This window comes from Erpetoichthys calabaricus, chromosome 9, assembly GCF_900747795.2.
Source record: "Erpetoichthys calabaricus chromosome 9, fErpCal1.3, whole genome shotgun sequence".
Taxonomy (NCBI): Eukaryota; Metazoa; Chordata; class Cladistia; order Polypteriformes; family Polypteridae; genus Erpetoichthys; species Erpetoichthys calabaricus.
Window position 1 is genome coordinate 68,877,401 of NC_041402.2, and position 18,628 is coordinate 68,896,028.

Genomic DNA, 18,628 nt, shown 5'->3' on the forward strand with positions numbered 1-18,628 from the left:
CTTAATGACTGAATGAACCAGTATGCTGTCCACTGATCTAGAGAACCATTGCCAGTTCATTCACACAGTAGCCAAGAGACTTGCAGTACAGTACACTAAACTAGTTCACCGAAACAATCAGTTTGTGTACCGAACCGAGAAATGAACTGCAGGCAAGAGACTTGTAGTACACCGAGTCTCAGTTCAGTTTACTGAGGATTTGTGTATGGGAGATTACATCCCAAAGTTTTATCATGATGTGTGCACTGTTCTACGGTTGTAATTAAATGATTGTGGTTTTTTTATTTATTGAAATTTTATTTAGTGTCAAAATTCAAGAAAGAGTATTATTATTATTATTATGTGTGATTGTATGATTGTTTTTTCTATTTATTGTTGAAATATTATTTATTTTCAGAATTCAACAAAGAGGATCATTATTATTAGAATAAACTAGACTAGATAATAAATAAACTAGAATATTGCTTGTTGTTTTTGAAGTGAACAAATCAGTGAGTCACAAGATTCATATCATTTTGATGAAATGAATTAATTGAATCAATAAAAATAATTATTTTGCACATTACTACTACTAGGTTAGAAATTTGTCCTCAGTCCTTCAATCAAATTACTGCCAATGATACTGAAAAATCTAAAAGCCACTGAACCAAAATACATAATAATTAGTGAAGACTGGTATCATCATTTTTTTTTTTTGCTCTTCAAAGGTGATTGTCAACTGTTGTATAAACAGTCGGTACTTTGCTGATTTTTACATGCCAAATCCAGTCATAGTCAGACAAGGACTACTTGCTTTTGTTGGTCTGCACCTTTAAACCGCAGGACACACACACACCAAGCACACACTAGGGCCAATTTAGAATCGGCAATCCACCTAACCTGCATGTCTTTGGACTGTGGGAGGAAACCGGACCACCGGAGGAAACCCAAGCAGACATGAGGAGAACATGCAAACTCTACGCAGGGAGGACCCGGGAAGCAAACCCGAGTCTCCTAACTGCAAGGCAGCAGCGCTACTGTGGAACATAAAAACATTAAAACATGATTTACAGTACTTGCAGTTGGCTGTAACATCTGTAATTTATGTAATATTGCTAAATGTGATACACTACTAAATTTTAGTAAGTAAAAGTTTGAAGTATCCAGCTTTCTGGCTGTACTAATTACATACTTTAGGAGACGATGAACATTCTTCTTAACATTAGTAATTCAAAGAAATTGGACTGGATGTGTATGTTCTGGCTCTTTTGTACCACTTCTGCAGCATCACAGTTAAGTCTTGAGTATAGTGTAATCAAAACAGATCAATTATTTACATAATGTGGAATATAATACTTCTTAGCTTGAAATCACATGCACTTAGTGCTCATTACAGCTTAACAATGGGAGAGCAAATTACCTGTTTAAGTAAGGTTTACTATTGTACAAGAAATTTGCTTTGAAAAGATGCACCGTGCAAGAAGAGCATTAAACCTCAAAGCCACAAAAGCAGCATGATTCAAATAAATATCTTTGAGCACAAATGTCCCACAGCAAGCTGAGGAAAAAGTTTACTACAACCCTTTCAACTTGCAGTTTAAAAATGAAAATGATAGCTTTTATACTCTACTAGAGGTGAATACAGGAAAATAAACATCTCATGTTTGTATTAAACAAAGCGGGAACAAATAATGAATAAGGGCATGTAAGCAATAAAGTAAACCTAAATGAAATGAACAATACATTCGAAACCAAAAAGACATAGGTATTTTGCTAAGGGTCCTGCCTTGCTCTCAGTACTGCAGGGATTAATTCTAGTGCCATGCAAAAATGAACTGAACTAAGCAGGAAAGAAAATGGATGGAGGGAAAGTTGCTATTTTCAATTTGCAAACTTAAGGACTGCACACATTTTCCAAGATGTTAATCACTGCATAAACTCTACATTTTACTGTTGCTTGATTAATCTGAATCACCCCGGTAACACCTTGAATTCAGCAAGTAACTGTTATTTTCACTTGCTTTATTGATTTGTGTCCTCTCATAATGTTTTCTCGCTATTATAATAAAAAAAATCCTGGGACGAGACGAGACTTTTTCTGAGAGATACTTTCACGTCCCGCGAGACGACACTTTGTGCCATGAAATTTAACCACGCCCGGGGCTGGAAATAAAAGACAAAGAGTAGATGACAAAGTAGAACGTTGTAAAGAATTCAAAAATGTTGGCGTGATACACAAGCAGAGAAGGTTAGAGATAATGAAAGTATTAAAATTCGAAAGTCTCAAAAAAGTGATAGTAAAGATTGCATTAGTGCAAAACAAATGGAAAGTATTACTCGGTGAAATAATGGAACAGCAAAAAGAGATTGAATATATTGTTCGGATTTAAACTTTAAGTCAGAGACTTATAGATCATCTAATTCATGTCGCCATCAGGGAAAAGTAGTGTTTCTTCCCAAAGAAGAGGCATATCCGGGAGAATTAAAAGATTTGTTGTTTGGTGAAAGAGAAATCCAGATACGCGAGCGGCAGAGACGTGAAGTGGTGGGTGCGTAGCGCAGGCCTGGAGGGGTTTGCGAGCAAAGCGAGCCACCTAGTGTTTCCAAATAAAAGGGTTTAATTAGAAAGGAAAAAAAAAAATCAGACAATTTTCTATCCAAGAAATCAAGGACTGGCACCTGTGAAGAAAATCACATATAAAAACAGGTTTAGTGAAAGTCTTTCAGGATACCAACTGTTAGAAAGCCAGTTTTTTTCTAGATTCAGGGTTACATACATCAAAATGGGCCTTCAGGCATGTTTGATTTGCTATTAGCTAAGTTGTCCCGATAGCTCACCAAGGTCATGTTTAAAAACTGTGCGGATATCAGATAACTACATTAAGCAGCAGCTTCTTCCAGATGCCACAACCCCCTGTTTGATGAAGTTTCTTCTCATTTCCAACTTGAACGCACTTCCTTTTATTTTATACTGATGTGTTCTTCTGTAAATGATTTACTATTTAAATGAAATGATTCAGATGCATCAGATTTACTGATGCGTTTTTGGAATTTTTAAAACCTAGATGAAGCTCCGGGACTAAAGAGAATAATTTGCCTTAGTTTGTCCAGAAAAAGTCATGCTATGCAAATTCAAGAGTGTGTAATTAATATTATTGTTTATGTTAATATAGAAATTGGAACTTAAATATATTAAACTGAAGTTTATCAAGAATTTTCTTAGTTTTAATAGCTCCATATTTAGCTTCCATTTTTTCGAATTGTTTTAGCTTCCACCTTGGTATTTAATATACCTCCAGTGTTTGAGAGATTTGCAAATACCACATATGACTGTTTTACTCACAGGGCATATGGTTATTCATAACCATCCACATTAAAAACAACAGGAATAACTTTAAAATAGGGTTAAGACAGAGCACTTCTTTCATGCGCTATTTGTCCGGGGCCCTACCCATCTGGCGCACAAAAGGGACAACTTTTTGTACTAGAGAATATTCTGCCATACAATATTATTCTATGAATACAGTAACATTCATAAATAGAATAAAAAAAGCTTTACATTGCTATAAACTGAATACACACTGTTATTAATATAAATGTAGCAAATTTAGCACAGATCCCAGAGAGACTTCACTGATAACCTCAGTTCATTCAGGGCATCCTCCTCAATCTGTATGCTTTTTCTCCTATCCATTGCCCAGCTTGAAATGCAATTTTGTAAATTACCTGTGATGCCAATTAGTCCTAGTTTCAGAACTAATGTTCAGTGTGCTGAACCACATCAAAGGGTTTTGAATATCTAAGTAAATTATATCATAAGTGCTGCTTTTGTTAAGTAAACATTTGTTCTTCCCAATTCTTTCTGAAAGTAATTTAGAATATTTTCTTAATTAAAGTAGGTTTCTAGAATAGAGTTTCCATAATTTTATGCAAGATATGGGGAAGCATTATTTGTATATAAATACTGACATCTATTTCATCACCTATTTTTAAAATTCAAAACCCAAAGGGGTGAATTTTTACATCCCTTTAAATGTTTGAACTGAAGGCATCCCTGCTCAGATCTTATGTACATAACACAATCAAGTCATGCACTATGAACAAATAAACTTGTAGGTGTTTAAAATGTCTTTCTTATATTGGACACTTTATTCATCACAGTAATTGTTTTTGCAATGTTTTCTTCTTTGTATTTGTATTAAGCCAAATAACCCATTGAACTGACTTAGCACTGCTGTTGTAATACTTGCACATACAAATGGCAATAATGCAACATAAATATTAATAGTTACAGTCAAATGATAAATATCTTTCTTCCTTTCCCAGAATATCTGGAATAAATAGAAATGCACAGAATTTGTGCATTACTAATTTTCAGTGGCATATAAGACAGATAAATATTAAGAGAGACAAAAAAGAAAAGATCGTAGTGAATATTAGACTTTTGACCAGCTCAAGTCAGGCAAATGTACTCGCTACAAGCACTTCAAACAAGCTTGTTTCAATTTTGAGATGCCTGCTGTGTTCAGAAAAACATTAAAAGTTATTTGGATCTAGTCTGCAAAGCAATGGATTAACTCAGATGTTTCACAAGTGGTCTGCTTTAATCAAAAAGACAGAAAAAGGATAAAAATACAGAAAATTGAATTTGTTTTTCTGATAAGTGTCTGTTTACAAACAGTGTATCATTCAGAAAAAAATACTTCACATTAAAACTCAAATGTCAAAAGAAAACAATGAGGCAACAATGTAGTTAGCAATTCTTTAAAAAGATAGAACATATTTGCACTCCATTGTAGAGACTCAGTGAAATATAGCTGGGTGGGGTAGAGAGGGAGAGTGGGATTCTTTTCAAATTTGCAACTATTATGTGATATCAAATTCACAAGGAAAAATCCCAGGTCATCAACAGTCTGGAATGTATTACAGATTGAACACAGTAAATAAAATACTGGGAAATAGAATACCTGAACAAATAGTTGACAGATCACACTCACAAATGTAAATGTTTAATAAAAAAGTAAACTCAATACCTGTAGTACAACAAAACCAAATTAATACTATCTCCCAAAAGATACAAATATGCTATATTGCATAATTTTACTTTGTCTTTTTGTTTAATCCATCTGTCCTCCCATTCTCTAAAAATGCTCATTTAGTACCAAGTAGCAGGGACAGTATGCAGACAGTAAGGCGCACAAGACAAGAACCAATCTTAATTATGATGTTGTTTAAATACAAAGAACTCTAATGCACACACCATTAGTTAAACATATAGAACTGATACAGCTTTGGCAACATACAGCAACAACTGCACACCTCCAACCAACAAACCTTAATACTGTACCACTGGAAAACACTTTGCTGATTAGAACTGATTTCAATGATGTTTTTTATAGCATCTTCACAATTATCATTATAAAAAAAACATTGTAAAGTTAATACAAGAACGTGAGTGGCAAGAGATAATTATCGGTAGGGAAGCATTTTTTTTTACTGTTCTGGAGATGTACTCCGTAACCCAGATAATGGAGTATAAAACAGGGCAAGACTCCAAGTAAAACGTAGAAAACTCCAGTACCTCTGAGTTGTTTTTGCTTATTACGCTGGTCATTACAATGTTATATAATTTAATTAATTTTGTTAAAACTGTATTCTATTTTGTTAATTTTTTTTTTTTTTTTTTTTTTTAAAAAACTAAACTAATCTACTGCATATCATTTTTAAAGTAGCTGTTCTGTTATCCATCTTTTCTCCTATGAGTCACAGCCTCGGTCCCAACCCCTAATGGATAATTGAGGTTTAGTAGAGTGATACCAGCACTTATCTAGGAATGTTTACATTTAATATAATGAACTATTTAACAAACCAGGAAATATCATTTTACTTTATCAAAATAGTAAACAGCATTCAATTTAGTCTCACCAATATCTCTTTCAACAAAAAAAAATTAAACCTGTTACATGTGCCTGTTAAAGTTCCAGAAAAACGTTACATTTAATGTTCTCCTATGTACAAGTTTGTCACTCCAGTAAAAAAAACATACGTTTTAAAAATAAAATTTACAAGCAAAAGTGTCCTACATTCACAACTGTTCACACACTTATCCATAGCAGCATTCACATCCAACAAATGGACAGTTAAAACATTTTTTAATATCTACATAAACTAATAAAAGGGGGGTGGAGCAGGGACTGAGTGACATACTGGTCATAAATCTCAAATCTTTAACAAGACAAGGCCCTTAGGATCTGTGTTAATGAAAACTCTCAATCTTAAGACCCTCATGGGAGGTACCATCTCATCTGACTGCCCTCCAAGAAAACAAACAGAGGGGACATGAGAAATTATGAAATGGGCAACAAGAGAACTGGCACAGGGGTCAGAACCACTCTAGATGCAAAGCTAATGAGGTGTGAAAGGCCCCCAGAGGCTTGAACCTACAACCCTGCAAACTCATTTCTCAGCTGGCTACAATCTCTTTGGGGACAAGTACTGTAAGCCTCCAGGGTAAGTGACTGCAGAACAATTAATTCTGTAATCCCGAAACACAATTTTATTGATAAGTAGACTTTTTAAGGCAACCAGTGAGCAACCACAGAACATTAAGTAGCCTTTATCTATTACTAATGAATGCATACAATTTATATCCAAAGCTTACAACTCAACTAAGTCCACCACTAGATCGCTAACTACAAAAGCTGACACATCTCTTCCAGCATGATCATGCTGTCACAAAATAAAGAAATGATTGCCAGGAGGTGCACTTTTGTTAGAAAGAAACCATGTGCACTTTAATTGTGAGTGCAGCAAGCACCGCTGTTATTTCATCGCACTGCCAGTGGCAAAGCAATTCAATTATTCCCATCTGCTGAAAAAAGCAATGTGATATGCAAGCTTTCATGTTCCTCATTGTGTGTATATGAACATTTAGGGGGAACGTACAACAATCTATCTCAGCATCTCAGCTCATGTCTGACACAGTTCAGAGACACCTGGCCTGGCTACAGACAAAATTCCTTACCTTAGACCTGCTAGTAAAATATGCAACTACAAAGAACCAGTACAGTATTGTGCCTTCATGTCACAAAAACTATATTGCCCTGAAGGTTAGACGGCTTGGCACCTTATTCAACTTAATATGCACCACTATGTTCAAAGTTGTTTTGTTGGCTTCAGTGCTTCACCATATATTACAATACGTACAAAGTTATCATATTACACAATTTGTTTTGTCCAAGGTAAAAAAAAAAAGGGGGAAGAAAAAAATCCTACTGGAATTTTTAAAAACACAGTACAGAGGCTCGTCATTTATCTTGAGACTTCACATAGTCAACTGCACATGTAAATAGTGAAACACCATCCCTGCAAAATAAAGAACAAAGCAATTTTTCTTTTATAAAATTTAATTCCAGAACAATCCTTTAGGTTGAGTAAGAAGATAAAGGGAAACAGTTTCTGTTAGCCTTTACTGTCTCGCAACACAGTTTTACCTTTTAAAGTTTATTGATGGCTCACAATTGTGGGTGGTGCCCCTTGGAGAACTGGGCACAAATGGAACATTGCAGGTGGGGTGGCTGTTCCAGTTGATGAATCATCCATTGATACACATGAAGATAAATATGGTGCAGAGCTGTTGATCATTTAAGCAACCTACTGGTGCACCCAACAATGACAACCCACAACAATCAGCATCAGTCCACATTGCAAAAGTCGATTATAACCCAGTGGTTGAGAAACATTGCTCTAAAACAGGGATCTCAAACCCCAATCCTGGAGGACCGCAGTGGTTGCACGTTTTCATTCTAACCCTTTTCTTAATCAGTGACCTGTTTTTGCTGCTAATTAACTTCTTTTAAATTAATTTTAGTTGACTTTTTTTTTTGATTTGTTCCCTGTAATTTCTTCATTGTTGCTCTGAATTGCTTCATTTCTTTCCTTAAACAGATTAAGATTTCTCACTAAACAGATGAATTTACATATCATGCTCATTTGCAAGATGATGTACTATACGTATGTGCCATTTTTGACAACAATAAATAAGCAAATAACGCAGTGAAATACACCAACAGAAAAATGACATTTTTGAAGGGTACCTCACAAAATGCAACCCATCACACACTGTGGTCAGAGGGTGCTCCTCACAAGCAGACCAGAAACCCAAATAGGACCAAGGAAGTCAAAAGACACCTAAAATACGCTATGAATTATAAACAGAAGGGTAGAAGGTTATGGAGAAGAGGTACAAATAATAAGTAAAAGCAACAAATCTGAAGACATTTTGGCCTACCTATTATATGCCTACCACACTTACCTATACCCATATTTCCATTGCTTACTTCTTTCACCATTTCTCTCTGGCTTTTCTTCCTCCAACCTTTGGTGCCCTAGCAACTACAACATCTTCCGACTCTAACAAAACTGGTGTATAGCTAGAGGGGACTTTTAAATTTCAACATGGAAATGCTCCAGGGAAAACCCCAGCTATCATTTCTGAAGTTAGGAAAGGGCCATGTATTTCCTGAGAATTGTACATTCAGTCATTACTACCCGAGACAGATAATGAGTCTCTCTGCAGCCATGTAATGGCATAACGGACTTCAACCGAACATCCCATTACTAATTTCTTTTCCTTCTTTATCAACCATGGCCTGTTGTCACTGGCAAAGATAGCACTGCTAGTATATCTGCTACCTGGGCAACATATGACCTGGGCCCACATTTATCAAGCATTTCAGAGTAGGAAAACTTTCAGAACTAGCACACAAATCTCAGTGACTCTAATTTTGTCCTACTCTTACGAGTAAAAGCATTTTATCAATTTTCCTGTTACAGATTAACAACTGGAAGAAGAAGCTTCCTTGTTTTGGACATGGGCTTCATAATGCCTTTGGTGAGTAATTTGGATTCCTCTATAAAATGCAATTTAAGTGAAACTGATCTGTATTTATTAGGATGTTTAAAAATTCAATAAGGAAAAGTGATAATAAGTAAAGCTATTAATGACAAAATAATTTCTCTATTATAAAAAAAAATCTTGGAACATCTTTAACATCCTGCGAGACAAGGCACTGAGACAAAAGGACAGCTGCTGCACAGGCTTTTAAATGATCGACACGCAGCGCAACAAGCAGAACACGCAGCTCGGTAGCAAGACAGCAGCTGATCCGATCATATGCATTCAGCCCCCCCTTCATAACGCAAGCGGCAGATACGCACCCCTGGGGGGGGGGGTCTGGGGGTGATGCTTGTGGGTGGGCGAGCAGGGGGCACATCCCCCTAGTATAAATATTAAAATAATATAAAATAATACATTATTTATTATAAAATAAACATATAAGATAATAATGTATGTCATTTTTACATTTCAGCACACTTTCAATGTTCAATTGACGCATAATGTTTTTCTTTTTATATTAAAAGTTTTCCATGTGGGATCCAAGAACAGACAGAACCATTTGAGTTTGCAAAAAGGTGGTCATAGATTTTCCCAGTAGCTAGAAAAAGAAGAAAGCACTTGCTGATGCACAAGAGCATCTGAAATGTCCATGGCATAGTCTCACTGAGTCATCAACAAGATGTGGCTCAAGACAGCGCATGACAGAGAGATATATTGAAAAAGAAAATGCCATTCATCAATAAAGAAAAAGTCTTCTAGCAGCTATTAAAAAAACACAGCAATTCAGAGATGATGAGTCTATGCACACTGCCATTGAAAAACAGATCAAGAGCTACTTGATGATATCTGAGGTGGACAGTGATATAGATCCACTTGAGTGGTGGAAAATACAAGATATACATTTCCCAAAATTGGGTAAACTTGCAAAAAAAGTGCCTGTGCATCCCTGCCTTAAGTAGCGCTTCTGAGAAGGCTTTTAGCACCAGAGAAAATGTTGTAACATGTAACCATGATGCTCTGAAGCCAGATTCTATGGACAGACTGGTGTTTCTGTCACACAACTTGTTTCCGCAGTAGAATTTGTTTTCTTATCTTTGTGTAGTACTGGACAGAACTGGAAGTGAGTAATTTGTTTAACAATTTATAGGTTTGGATTTTTTGTATACCTGTGTGCAATATATGACAGTTGTTTACAAATGCTAGAGCTTTTTTCCTGTGCAGTATTTGAAAGAACTTTGGATTTTTACATTATAGTAAAGTATGTCAGATTTTTGTTCTTGCTTGTATGCTGTACAATTCACCTTACAGCAGAACAGTTTATGTTTATCTAGACTGTAATGTTCATGCCCTGTAGTTCAATTAGTATGAATAGTATTTAATTCCCTTTGGATTCATATCTTGCTTACAATAAGGGAAAGTGGCTATTTAAAATGTTCTAATTATAATAGATTTGTTGGGTCTTAGTGCAATTTTTTGTGTAAATCCTGTAGGCCATTTTGATATGGTTTAATCATATTTGCACTGTTTGATCTAAGTAATACTTTGACTGGTGATTTAAATGTTTTTGTGTTATTGTACTTCAGTTTTAAGTAAATAAATAAGACCTGCTTTCTTTAACTGTTGTTTCCATTAATTTCATTAGTAAGCTACACTTAATATACTCTTAGCAAGATCAAGCTTGATCAATAAGACTTTTACAAACTCATTTTTAAAGGATGTAAAATATTGTCTAATTATCATCATCATCCAAGTTCTAGAAAATATCGAGATTTTTGCCAATATTGTACACCCCTAGTAGTCATTACTGGTATACTTTTGCCATGCCATGGGACGTAGATATCCGATTCTACTCTTTACATAGCTGACAATCTGAGGGATATTACATATTTTGAGATACCTTTAAATAGTCATATTAAAACAGATTAACTTTTGTGGTCATTTATGTTCAGATGCATGTAAAACATTGATTAACACAAAGACTTTGATTCATGCAAAAAAAAAAAAAAAAAATGAATTAGGCACATTAAATTAAAGGCACTCACATTACTAGTTAACAGAGCTTTGAAATTTTTACAGAAATTATCAATGCGTTATAAATTTTTAAAAGTATATAGCTGAAGAATACACATTGATTTTATTGTAGTTTCACTTTAAAAAATAACATAGGAAATGAAAAATGACATGCTAAAGTTTCTTTAAGAAAAACTAATTATAAATAGCCACTCGTGATTAAAATTTCTCTTAGCGTTCAAGGACACTGTTCTATGAATGCTACTTTAGAAAACTGCTTTACACTGGTCATAAGAAGACATCAACAGAGTGCATTTTCAATTGATTCATATTTTATTTACAGTTAAAAAAAAATTGCACAAACTAAGGAGATGTGTGGCTAATCTATTCACAAAGATGCAAGTCTGCAGTAATTGAATGATGACTTTTTTAATGCCAAGTCAAACCATGTAAGCCTGGTGAGTGATTTAAAGGGAGTACTTTGAAAAGGCACCAGCGGTAAGGAAAGGAGGATTGCACCAACTGCATGCTAATGTTTCTATTGTCATGCATGAGGAAGTACTGCCCAAGTAGTATAAAAAATCTTTTCCATATCTGAAAAATAAAGCAACATAAAATACACACTACAGTAAGTCACAAGGTGCATGCGTAACTACATATTTTAACACTGAATACCTATAATCTGAACACATATATTATTCTATGAAAAAAGTTTGTTAAATTTAAAAATTACATCATTACATCATTTCCATTGTGGCCAACAAAACAAAACTGCACAAACACCAGTAATAGGTTCGAACAACCCTTTATTTATAACAGTACCTTTGCAGGTTTTCAGTAATACACAATTCTCTTTCTCTCTCTCTCGGTCTACCTCTTCCTTAACTTCTTCTAGGCAAATGTCATCACCCTCTTCCTTCTGACTCCCCAAGTGAGATACGGAGGCCTTGTCAATGACCTACGCTGCCTGCCCATTAAGCACAAGTGCAGTAGTTTTACACATGCATACTGTACACATATTGCACTTTACAGCACTGTCCACAATCTGTTTTGCGCATGTATGAATAATTTGTAGTGTGTAAGTTTATGTGTAATGTGGATTTACACCCCACATATGCATATTCTACATTATACTTTATGGTACAGCCCAATCTGAAGTGAGCATGCAAAAATACACAACTAGCAGTTTTTTCATTTGAGGGTACATTAGCTTGCCATAATAAGAATATTATGAAAATACTGTGTTGTTGTTCATGGATTTATTGTGTCTTCACTTCTTAATTATAGTTCACTCTCTAAGGAAAAAAAGCAGACATTTCATTTCGGTAAATATCATACCAACAACTGCTAATTGTTGGTCAAGCAAAAAATTAGTTTTTTTTCCCCATTAGTCTTAATACAAATAAATACTGTGACTTATACCTTTGGACCAAGGAATTATAAAAGCTAATATTGTATCTGAAAATGAAAATCCTTATTTCCTTTTTTTGAGCAATAAGCTGTAAGGCATGGAGCAAAAAAAAAATTAGTATTATACAGTTCACACATGTCACATTTTAGCTTGCTCGGGTGAAATATATTCTTTAAAGGTGCCATAAAAGTCAAAAATGTTCATCTTTTCAAGTAGGAAGTGAAGGGTACACTCCTTGACAGAAACAAATATCCCGGCAATATAAAAATACTTCACAAGCACAATGCAGATTGGGCTGGTGACTTGTGTCATATGTCATATAAAGTTATTTAGTATATGCATGTGTGAAAAACATTGTGTAAATTGGAGAGTGAATAATTTTTTAAAATCAGAGAAGCAAACCGGGCAGTTCTGTTGAAGATAATCAAGTGTGTTACATGTGTGAAAGTTCCGCACAGGCGTGGTGCCAATCAGGTAGGTAGTGGAGATTGGGTAGCAACAGGCTCCTTTAATCCAGGATACAAAAGTATTTCACAGCATTGCCCAACAAAGGCAGTTCTGCGTATGCCCTGCAAATGTGTGAATGGGTGCCCCAGTCTAATAATGTTGGCACCAGGTGTATCAGAGGAGTATACGGTCTTGGAAAGCTGTTCCCATGGTCAATCCATTTTATAGTCCAGTCTGGGAATATCCTGTATATAATAATATAAGACAATTTCTGTTTGTCCAGCAGTTACACCTAGTTGGGAGCATTCAGCCATAACATTTATAACTAGCCAACCCGCGGCATACGCGCCGCATAATCACGCCGCTTTTTTAATGATTTTTAAGCACAGGGAAAAAAATGAACATTTGAAAAATCCGTAATTTAATAAACCACAAAGAAAAATAACATTGCAACAATGCACGCTACTAACGAACATACAATCATCGTTCAGTATGCACTGCCTGCTCATGTGCCCGCCCCCAACTCCTCACCTGAGTCACTTTTGTCTCTGCTACAGTCCACATGCACCTCTGAGCCACGTTGTCTTTTCATTGTTCTTTGCGGTTCCGGCTGCTTTTCTATATATAATCCACCAAGTCACCCGACCATGGTAGTAGCGAGTGAGGGGTGTGTACAAAGGGCAGGGACGTAATCAGTGCGAGCGTATGACCCGTACTTACTGGGAATTCCTCGTTCGTGGGGAACAATTGCAAGCCCCGGTCTCCATCACGAATGGGGTTCAACGGCTTACCCACGCCTGTCGCACCGGGTAGGCACACGTTGATCCATTCAGTGTAGTGCACGTGAGGTACCGGACATCCAAGAGCATCACAGACCTGTTAATGCTCAATCTCACGTGGCTGAAAGCCACTTGTCCCTGTAAGAAGTTGGATGCCGACCGCTTGGCAATCGCGTAACTATTTAGCAGTAGGGAGTCTCATTTGTTTTCGGAATTAACCAGTGTAGCAGACAGCCGGGTCCCATGCCCGGCAGGGACGCCCCTACTGCATCTGTTCCGGGGGAGCAACCATGGGCAGCTCAATACCTCCCCCAGAACGCTTGGTGGCAGCCTCCCTGGCGGACAGTGATCCCCCAACCTGTTGCATGACTCCATGGGAGATGGAGTCCTCCACAGCCTGGTCGGAGGCTCGGATGGCCGCTAGGGGGAGCTGCATGGAGTCAGCAGCCCAGCTGGACGTATCTTCAGCTCCACCCGGAAGGGCAATTAGGACCAGGTGGTCAAGCACCTGGAACGCTTCCGGGTGGGATATAAAAAGGGCCAGCCACCACCACTCGGGGAGCCAGAGTTGGGAGGAAGAAGACGAAGCTTGAGGAGGAGTGGTGGTAAAAGGGAGAAACTGTTGGTGTTGTGGTAATTGTGCTTGTGGACTGTGTATTGCCTGTGGGTCACGGGGAAGACGTGCGCCCACGGGTGAAGAAAAATAAAAGTCTTGTTACTTTCATACGTGCCTCTGTGTCAGGTCGGGCGCCTATATAGCACCTTTGTTACACCAGACAAATCGCTCCACCAACTAAGAACGGCCATGCACCACCACCCACAGAATCGAGAAAGAGCTATCAATCTGTCAATCCTCTCCGTGTCCGGACCTGGTGAGGTTTCCCGTGATGAGTCAAATTAAGCAAAATTTGTGTGTGGCGAGTTGTTGCGTCCGGGCACATGAGCAGGCACTGTGAATGCCTTGAGAGCATGGGTGGATGTGTGCCGGGGAATAATGAGTATCTATATATCTTCTTAGATATAGAAAGCGTCTGATGCGGTGTTTGGTGAATTGTTGCAGTTTGTGAATTAGCAGTTGTGATCGTTTTACACTCCAGTACATTGCAGTGAATGCTGGTAACAGTCAGGCAGGCAGGCGGGCAGATGTTTTCGTCCCATGCTCTTAGAGTTGGTGGGTGTGTCCCTGTATCGGTTCGAGTTGTTGGGCGGGCTCTGTCGTTTGTATCCTATGGTCGGATGACTTGGTGGATTATATATAGAAATGCAGCCGAAACCGAAAAGAATAATGAAAAGTCAACGTGGCTCAGTGGTGCATGTGTACTGTAGCAGAGACGAAAGCGAGTTGGTGAGTTGTTGCGTCCGGGCACATGAGCAGGCACTGTAAATGCCTTAAGAGCGTGGGTGGACGCGTGCTCGAGTTGGTGGGCGTGAGTTGGTGGGCTGGGCTTTGTGAGTTGACTGATATGGCTATTTTTTGCGTATCCCATGGTTGTCTTCCGGCAGTGTGAATGCCTCGAGAGACAGGGTGTCCTTGTTTGGTGAGTTGTTGCAGTGTGTGAGTTAAAAGCTACGATGTTTTACACATTTGGTGAGTTGTTGCAGTTTGTGAGTTAAAAGCTGCGATGGTTTTACACGCTGGTAACAGTCAGGCAGGCGGGCAGGCATTCTCGTCCCATGGTCTTAGAGTTGGTGTGCGTGACTCTGTGTTGTCGGCGGACATGGCTCTGTGAGTTGTCGGCGTATCCCATCGTCTTAGCGTTGGTGGGCGGGTCTCTGTGAGTTGGCAGGCGTGGCTATATCGTGCGTATCCCATGGTTGTCTTGCCTGTTCTGTCGGCTTAGTGAATTATATATATAGATATGCCATCTATTAGAATGTATTTTGTAATGCATAAATAATAAAATGCATTAAAACTACTAAAGTGTCATCCGTTAACTGTATATTGATAGAAGGACTGGACAAACTCTACCAAAATGGGCTGGTTTTGAGCCTCTGGCATTTAAAACAATTTTAGACATTAAGGGAGCACAAACTGTATTTGGACTATCCATCCATCCATTATCTAATACGCTATATCCTAACTACAGGGTCACGGAGGTCTGCTGGAGCCAATCCCAGCCAACACAGGGCACACACACTTACATACACACTCACACACACACACACACCAAGCACACTAGGGACAATTTAGGATCGCCAATGCACCTAACCTGCATGTCTTTGGACTGTGGGAGGAAACCGGAGCACCGTATTTGGACTATTAATATCAAATCTTCTGATTCAGATTGGTTGTTAGAACATTTTATCAACTGCATTCACTATTCACATCACCAAGTGATTTTCCATATCCACCCATTTTTTTCTTGACACTGATGGAATGTTTCTCTCTAAACTGTAAATTCCCCTACATATAATTACTAGACATACCCTTTAACTCAACGCCAAATTTCAAAATGCACCTTCAGATTAGCATTCAAATTCAATCACCAAAGCAACATATTTTAAATTCTATGTTTAATATTAAAAAACGGAGAACAGATACCTTTTATTGTAAAAATCTAGGGAAATAATCCCCTATTCAAAAGCTCAGCAAAAAGGAAACAAAGCAATATTTAATCTGAAACTGCTTGAATCAAACCTTTGTCTTTCTACAAAACCTACTTGATTGTAAAAGGAAAAATAGAGTGTTGTAATTCCGCTGTCTCGCCCAATTTTGAAAAGAAGAACTCCTCACAAACCCAACCAAAAAGAAAAAGAAAACACACACACATATACACACACACAAAAGAGCTTTCTTATTTTCACTGACAGACCTTATACACAAAGACAAGGCTACAATGAGAAAACTGGCTGACAAACAATGATTATCTGAGTAGAGTAGCAGCTTTATCTTTTAACCTTACTGTTTTTTGGCATGCTTAGTTCATTCATTCCTGTTTTTATCTCTACAGCTAAAAACGGATCTAGTTTTCTTTATCATGAGCTCAATATTGTTATTTATTCTTTGCCATCTAAAGAGGTTACTCACAAGAAATAAAGCAAAAAACATGAAATTCTCTTTGATTCCAAGGATATTTTGTAGCCAGCTTTTACAAATTAGACTTTTTATTCTCAAAAAAGAGTTTATAATTCCCCATAGATGAATAGATAATAACTGTCACTCTGTGCCCTGAAAAATATAAATACTACAAAATTTTCACATTCAAATTTTCATCAAAGAGAGTGAACAATATCACAAGTAAAATGATGGCTAGAGAACTAGATGACAGAACATACTATGCAAAAAGTTCTTTCTTAGGTTTGAATCATGGCCATTTCTTAATGATGTATTGATTGCTGTGATTTCTTTCCCCTGCAAACAAGATATCAAATTAAAAATGAGACCAAATAATAATAATAATAACAATAATAATAATAAAATCAACTCTAAGCTCCCAAACAGATACTTTAGGCAATTCGCCAAATCCTTCATTAGATTAGATAAACTTTATTAATCCCAAAGGGGAAATTCAGTTGCATAAAGCAGCAAAAACATTAAAACAAGGACACAGACTAACAGGACAAGTAATACAGCCAATCTATCTATCAAACAATCGATCAACAAGTAGTAAATAAAATTAACTAAATAAATAAATGTATATTATGCAGATATTTCAAAATGGTATTTCAAAATTAACTTAATGACTGCCCCGGGAGATGGCAATGACTTGCCTCATAGTGGTGGGCAGAAAAGACCCTCAGAGGTGATTCTTAGCACACCATGGTGTAATCAGCCTGTTTGTAAAAGTGTTCCAAGAGAGCGCCTCCTGGAAGAGATGGAGGAGATTTTTCATGATAGCATTCAATTTTGCCACAATCCTCTTTTCTACAATAGCTTCCAGTGTGTCCAGGGTTCATCCTGTGATGACGCCGATTTTCCTGATAAGTTTGCTCAGGCATTGTGCTCCATTTGAGCTCAAGTTTCTTCCCCAGGAGACCACAGTGTAGAACACCACACTGGCTACTATGGACTAAAAGAACATTTTCAGCAGCATGCTGCATGCATCAAAAGACCTGAGACTTGTTTTGTTATACCTTTTGTGAAAGTGTTTATTTTATATTCCAGTAACCACCTGAATGAGATCAAATCAGCCTCTGCCTCTCTCGCATACACACGCACGCATTCATACAAGAAAACATCACTATTTGAAAACACTATGCCATTTGAACATGTTTTTTTTTTTTCGATCTTGCCTGTACTCCATTTTCATAGAATATAAAATGAACACTTTCACAAAGGTATAACAAAACAAGTGTGCTTTTATTCAAGAATAAAAATAAATAACATATAATTGAAGTGACAACAAGATGCCACGAAGACAAGATTCACCAGCGTTTGCCTGTCTGCTTATACCCCTTCAACAATGTATTTTACAGGTAGCAAAACTTTACACTGGCTGTTACAGACTGAAATCAAAGGTTTCTTCTTTTTGGATGTGTACACCGTCAGCAGGACACTGCCAGATCTATTCACTAGCATGAAGAATTGCTTGCATACTAAAGTGACTATAGCTGCAGGTGGAAGTCCCGTACTTATCTTACTTCTGGTGCCAAGTAGAGTTGCATTACAGTGTAGCACTCTATTAGCCAGCAAAATCACTGTGAAAAAGCTGTCTGTGTTACGGTCCTGCCTTTGTCCAGTCTGATAGCGGTGACGGGACATCATATCCTTGATTGCCGGCACAACAAATAGTTCTCAGCAGGCATCAGCCACAGCCCTGCTCTTATGAAAAGAATGGAAATAAATGTCATCAACTCAGAGAGGGAGAGGCCAGTTTGTTGTATCATGTGAACATCACTTACAGCAGTGTTTTTTGTTCCAACCAGCTTCTGTTTTTAATTGGACTCCTGGGCTAATTAAGTGATGTGTTATTTCCCAAGATCTGTGTTTTGGGAACAAAATAGAAATATATATTAAAATGTACAAAGTAGTTTTATGGGAGTAATGTATTTTTTCTTCTTAATATTTTCATCTTGATTTTCATTCTACTTTTCTAGGTGTTCTAATTGTTAATCCATTATTTACTAATTAGTGGGTCTGACTGTAAAGTAGTTGCAGGGTTT

The 18,628-nt window shown here is 37.2% G+C and overlaps 1 protein-coding gene across 2 annotated transcripts in view; it reads right to left on the reverse strand.

Moving 5' to 3' along the window:
- The window catches only part of dok4 (docking protein 4), a 263,114-nt gene that overhangs the window by 174,109 nt on the left and 70,377 nt on the right, over positions 1-18,628 (reverse strand). The window lies entirely within an intron of this gene.